Consider the following 6,954-nt stretch of genomic DNA (forward strand, 5'->3'; position numbering starts at 1 on the left):
GCCATATTATTAAAAGCTTGTGGTAAGAACGGGTTTCGTTCTAGTGCCCGAAAATAATATTCCAAAGCTTTTGTATGTTCTCCGTTCCTTGTGTGGATAAGACCTATGTTATAGAGTATATAACTTCGATCATAGGGATCGATTTCTAGTCGCATAGCTTCATAATAATTCTGTAGAGCTTCCGCATAATTTCCTTCGGATTGAGCCGACATCCGTTACGGTCGTTCGTTATTCCATTGAAAGAATCTCCGTTCCAGAACCGTACGTGAGATTTTCATCTCATACGGCTCCCCCTTTATCTGATGCGCATAATGAGATGAGAATAATACATGAAATCAAAAAACATTGAAATACTCTCATTATGAACTCATGGGACTAGCGTTTTTACAAAAAATCTCTAGCCAACCTTCCTGTAAAAGATCTTTTCTTAACATCAAGCATGGTTTACTAGATAAAAATAAAAATGGTAACTCTAACAATTTCTTTGTCCTCAACGCCTCTAAATTTCCAGGAATTAGTCACTTCAACAGTCTTCGATGGTTATACAGGTATCCAAAATACAAACGAGATGGATGTTTGTTGTCCCAACCATTTTTCTAAGTTCCGATCCCGATAAGGAAAAGGTATAATTTATAACAAAGTTTTCGTGTTGTTGATTCCTAGGTGTAGTGCTTCTTCCCCTCTGCTACCTATTTTTACTAGTGAATATTTTTACTAGTGGAGTAGGGTTGACTTAATCCATAGGTTACACCTTTCGCTTAATACTAGAATCGACAATTCTAGCATCTAAGGTTACATTAATCGGGGATACACGACAGAAGGAATTTTTTGATTTTCAAATTGCACCTCCAAGAAGCGTAGATTTATTTCAATTATTGTTTTCTTTCTATCCCGAATACTGTGTCTTTCTACTAAGACGGAGAGCGGTAAAGAAAATTGAAAAAAAAAAAAAATCAAATCGCACCATCTCTGTAATAGGTGAATGCCTCTTTTTCCCCGGAAGTTGTCGGAATTATTCGTAATAAGATATTGGCTACAATTGAAAAGGTCTTATCGATAAAATTTCCATTTATCCCACCAGATCTAGGCATCGGTAACAACCCCATTCTATAATTTCTTTTAATTACCTCTCGTGAGAAAATGATCCCACAAACAAAGGAATTGCATAGTACGAAATAACATAAAAACGGATTCATTAAAAAATCCCACTCGATATTAAAATTGTTTCTTTTTGATTTCACAGGAATCAATAAAAGAGAAGAAATATTTCAATCCGGTTAAATTTCATCCAAATGTAGTAGGATCAGAATGAAGAGAACTATTCTGATTTCAGCGAAGTTGAAGAAAAAAAGAATTTTATTTATCTGACTGGGGTAATTCTAGAAGTTTTTTGATTGAATTATGATACAAAAAAGAGCAAAAAGAATCGAATAATCATTCTATGATTCATAACTTGTGACTAGATATATGTATGGGATAAACAGTTGTTGGTGAAAAATCGAAAACTGTAAAAGTCGAATTTTTAGAAAAAAGGAATCATAGTTTAAAAAACTAAATAGAATCATGAGCTAAAAGTATCCATTAAACATAGTTAAAAAAAAATTATTTGTATAGTTAGAATTGGTTGGACGTGCCTATCAAAAAAAAAATTGAATATTAATGACTCACTATTAACTCGGTTTCTGGGCCATAATCATTCTGTAGGAGAGATGGCCGAGTGGTTGAAGGCGTAGCATTGGAACTGCTATGTAGGCTTTTGTTTACCGAGGGTTCGAATCCCTCTCTTTCCGTACTAATTCAACAATGTTACTGACCACAATGTATCAAATCAAATAACAATCGATACTATTATTCCAACGGTTAGACCTTTATGGATTCTTTATTTCGAATTTTTGTGGTACGGAAACGAAAAGACTGGAAAGAATGCACAAGAGATGAAAATCCCCCTACCGATCAATGATAGATGAATGATAGAAAAATTTCCGGATCAAAACCTTACTTTCCTTCGGTCTCTTTACTTAGACTTCGGCGAAGGGGAGGACGAAATTGTCCGAACCCTTGTTTTTTAGTTAGGTTTAAGTCTGACGAGAATAATATTCTACAACGAGCAATTCATTTATTTTTAAACTGACCCATTTACTATCTATTATTTGATTGACTAATCCTTTATATTGCAATGGCTGAAGAGTCAAATGTTTTGGCAATTCCTGAGGGGGGGATGAATCAAGATAATTTTGAATCAGTGTTCTCGATTTTTTTTCATCTTTTGCTGTAATAATATCTCGGGGTTTGCACCGATAACTTGGTATATCCACTATAGAACCATTAACTAAAATATGTCTATGATTAACTAATTGTCGGGCTTGAGGAATAGTCGAAGCCATACCCAATCGAAAAAGGATGTTATCCAAACGCATTTCAAGTAATTGTAGTAAAACTTGACCCGTTGATCCTTTGGCTTTTCCGGCGATACGAACGTATTTAAGTAATTGTCGTTCTGTAAGACCATAATGAAAACGCAATTTTTGTTTTTCTTCTAAACGAATACGATATTGAGATTTTTTACCGGAACGCGATTGGTTTTTAAGATCGTTTCCGGTTTTGGGCCTTTTACTAGTTAGTCCCGGTAAAGCCCCCAGACGGCGTATTTTTTTGAAACGAGGCCCTCTGTAACGCGACATAAAGACTCCTTATTTTATTTTATTTAAATTTCATAAACATTTTATTTTATTTAAATTTCATAAACTTAAATGAAAACTAAATGATAAATATTATAAATGAAGTGAAATCCAGTAAAGTATTGTACTACAAAACAAAGAATAATTAGATAACTTGGATCAATATCCGGATCCTATTGTATATGTAAATGATATAAAAAAGTAAGAGTTCCTTTCTTGATTTGTTCTACAGAAATAGAACCCCTCCTTTAGTCATAAAGGTAAGTAAGTTCCTACGACATCATAGATCGGTGACCTTTGAAAAAGGGTAAGAAGTCGTTTCTTTATTTATTTGATTTATCAATTATGTCAAAAATAAAATCAATAGAGAAAAGCCGGCTATCGGAATCGAACCGATGACCATCGCATTACAAATGCGATGCTCTAACCTCTGAGCTAAGCGGGCTCACATAACAGAAATGTTACATGCATAGTAATTTACTAAATTACTGGGATCTTAGCTATTCCTAATTAATATGAATATAGAATCTAATTTCATTTCAAATAAATATTCAATATTGGAATTGTTCTATTATAGAACATAATAATTAATATAACGATTAATAGAATATAGCGATAGAAAATTTTGATCTATTTATCAAATGGATGTGTATCAATAATTAATGTGTTAATCTTAATTGCATTTAATGCAATTGAGATGATAATGAAGCGTTTCTATGTTTTCATTCTGAAAGGTGGAAGATAAGACGAACAAGGGAATCGACCGTTTAAGTATTAAATTTTTTACTAAAAAAATAATAGAAAGAGGGGCAAATATATATGTTCATATATCTATCTATATTGATATATATTGAATTGCAGATACAGAAATGATAGAATCATTTTGGATCGGAACAAATATGGGTCTCCGATAGAGAAGAGAGAGATGAAAGAAGATAGACAAGAAATCCAATAGGAGGAAACACTTTTCAATAGAGGAATCGGTATTCTAATGACTTGAGTGGTTCCAGTATAATACAAATGAAAGAAAACGGGGAAGGACATCATAATGCGATACTAATCTTAAAAGAGGGGGATATGGCGAAATCGGTAGACGCTACGGACTTAATTAGATTGAGCCTTGGTATGGAAACCTACTAAGTGATAACTTTCAAATTCAGAGAAACCCTGGAATTAAAAATGGGCAATCCTGAGCCAAATCCTTTTTTCCGAAAAAAAAGGGTAGGTGCAGAGACTCAATGGAAGCTGTTCTAACAAATGGAGTTGACGACGTTGCGTTAGTAAAGGAATGAATCCTTCCATCGAAACTCCAGAAACGATGAAAGATAAACGTATTACGTACTGAAATACTATATTGATTAATGACAACTCGAATCTCTATTTTTTATATTTCTATAATTTTTTATATTTATATTTATATATATATATAAAATTATATATAAAAATGAACGAATTGTTATGAATCGATTCCAAGATCTACAAGTTGAAAAAATAATCGAATATTCATTGATCAAATCATTTACTCCATCATAGTCTGATAGATCTTTTGAAGAATTGATTAATCAGATCGAATAGAATAAAGATAGAGTCCCATTCTACATGTCAATAACGACAAAAATGAAATTTATAGTAAGAGGAAAATCCGTCGACTTTTAAAATCGTGAGGGTTCAAGTCCCTCTATCCCCAAAACCCTAAAAAGGCCCGTTGGCCTCTTTAATTATTTATCCGTTCATTAGCAATTCAGACTTTGTTATGTTTCTCATTCATTCGACTCTTTCACAAGCGTATTTGAGCGGAAATTTGATTTCTTATCACAAGGCTTGTGGTATATATTCTATATGATAGACGTACAAACGAACATCCTTGCGCAAGTAATCTGTGAAATTTGAATGATTAACTGTCTACTGTACTGAAACTTCGAAAGGCTTATCCAAGCCCTGAAATTTCGTATATCTTCAAAAAGAAGACTTTGGAATACCTTTTTTCTTATTTACAATTGACATAGACCAAAGTCATCTATTAAAATAAGGATAATGTGTCGGAAATGGCCGGGATAGCTCAGTTGGTAGAGCAGAGGACTGAAAATCCTCGTGTCACCAGTTCAAATCTGGTTCTTGGCACATCATGAATTTGTATGAGTATCTATTCTACGGATTCATTAATAATATAGATCATGAAAAATACTGATACATGATGATGTCTGGAAATCTACCCTTTAACTAAACTATATATATTTTTTACTCTATTTATAGATGTCGAAAATAGACAAGTAAAGATAAAGAGGATATTTATAGAAATATGTAAAGGATGTATATAGATATGTAAAAGAAAAGAATTTTCTTTTGTTTCCTCTTCTTTTTTATTTGTTCATACTCTGTCTCCTGGCGTTCAATTCCTATTTTATACATATTTGAAAGTTTCAATTAGTTCCTTATAAGACCCAAAAGTCTAGTCTAGGGGAGTTGAAAGGCGGGAATGGCCAAGATTCATCTCAGATACAGTACAAATAGAATCCGATTCTCTTTTCATATTATATTTCTTCATTTCACCCTATGTGACTTTTTAAAGCACATCTATAAGTCATATGCGTGATACATAGTTCATAATGCAGAACTCATTTAGTTCATCCTATTAGCTTGTGGCTCATCCAAAATAAGTATCTTACAAATTGGATAATCTCACCAAATCTCTAATTGTATTTTTTTTAATCAATAATAATAAGATGAATGAGACTTCAATTACTATGCTATATCTATAAGAGAACGTAAAAATGTATTTGAATATCTTGAGTTGTCGAAGTGAAGATTAGTTTCGTATTATTTAATGAGCATCTTGTATTTCATAAAAATTGGGGGCAATATAATCCTTACGTAAGGGCCATCCTACCCAACTTTCAGGCATTAAGATACGCTTTAGACGTGGATGATTATCATAAGAAATTCCCAACATATCATAAGATTCCCTTTCTGGAAAATCCGCACTTTTCCAAACCCAGAAAACAGACGGAATTTTAGGATTTATCCTTGCGGCAAATACTTTTATGCATACCTCTTCCGGTTGATCTATACCATACTCGATTCTCGTAAGATGATACACACTAGCTAACAGTCCGCCTGGTGCTACATCATAAGCACATTGGGAACGTAGATAATTGTAACCATATACATATAAAATGACTGCAATGGAATGCCATTCCTCGGGCTTTATTTGTAAAGTCTCTATTCCTTGGTAATCGAAACCCAAAGATCTATGAACCAGTCCATGTTTGACTAGCCAAGAAGACAAATTACCCTGCATCTTCTCCCCCCCCCCATTTTTTTATTTTTATTTGTATAAGTATTTCCCATTTACAATGAAAAATTGATGAAGATTCACTCGTTCTTTGCTTTGTTATTCTGTACAAAAAAAGTATACGGCCTAATTTACTAATTCGTAGGAAGAGACTGCACTTTTGTATTTGAAAAAAGTTTCAGGAGGGATGATCTCTGAAGTAGATGATGGTTGATAGAGTAATCCTTGATCGTAATTTCCAGTATTAGTACTTGGGCCAACATGAAATTTGTGATTGGTAGTAAAACACCGATTTTCCTCTTGAGACTTAATTCGATCTTCATAGATTTCTCGAGATATTTTCTTACGAAGTTTTGTTATAGCATCTATAACAGCCTCGGGTTTAGGCGGACAACCCGGCAAATACACATCGACAGGAATTAACTTATCGACTCCCCGAACAGTACTATAAGAATCGGTACTGAACATCCCTCCTGTAATTGTACATGCTCCCATAGCAATAACATATTTTGGTTCAGGCATTTGCTCATATAATCTTACTAAAGAAGGAGCCATTTTCATTGTTACCGTACCCGCTGTTAAAATTAAGTCTGCCTGTCTAGGACTAGATCTTGGTACCAGTCCATAACGATCAAAGTCGAATCGTGAACCTATTAATGAAGCGAATTCAATGAAGCAACAACTGGTACCATAGAGAAGCGGCCATAAACTGGAGAGTCTTGACCAATTTGAAAGATCATTTGATGTAGTTGAAATAACTGAAGTTTGGGTTGTTCGATCAAGTAAGGGAAACTCGATGGAATTCATAACTGTCTCAAATGTTTTTTTTAATTGTCTGAATATTCAAAAACTAAGACCATTCCAATGCTCCTTTTCGCCATGCATAAACTAAACCGACAATTAGGATAAGCACGAAAATTAAAGCTTCTATAAAGACGGATACCCCTAATACATCAAAACTCATTGCCCACGGATAAAGAAAAA

The 6,954-nt window shown here is 33.6% G+C and overlaps 3 non-coding genes across 3 annotated transcripts; 2 read left to right on the top strand and 1 right to left on the bottom strand.

Moving 5' to 3' along the window:
• The first annotated feature begins 1,703 nt into the window (after positions 1-1,703).
• TRNAS-GGA (transfer RNA serine (anticodon GGA)) lies at positions 1,704-1,790 on the top strand. Its single transcript has one exon. It is a non-coding gene; the product is annotated as a tRNA-Ser (tRNA).
• A 1,260-nt stretch (positions 1,791-3,050) lies between these two features.
• TRNAT-UGU (transfer RNA threonine (anticodon UGU)) lies at positions 3,051-3,123 on the bottom strand. Its single transcript has one exon. It is a non-coding gene; the product is annotated as a tRNA-Thr (tRNA).
• Positions 3,124-4,726: 1,603 nt separating this feature from the next.
• Positions 4,727-4,799, top strand: TRNAF-GAA (transfer RNA phenylalanine (anticodon GAA)). The gene has a single exon. It is a non-coding gene; the product is annotated as a tRNA-Phe (tRNA).
• The last annotated feature ends 2,155 nt before the right edge of the window (positions 4,800-6,954 follow it).

The sequence above is a fragment of the Cucumis melo genome, unplaced genomic scaffold (genome assembly GCF_025177605.1).
Source record: "Cucumis melo cultivar AY unplaced genomic scaffold, USDA_Cmelo_AY_1.0 utg000477l, whole genome shotgun sequence".
Taxonomy (NCBI): Eukaryota; Viridiplantae; Streptophyta; class Magnoliopsida; order Cucurbitales; family Cucurbitaceae; genus Cucumis; species Cucumis melo.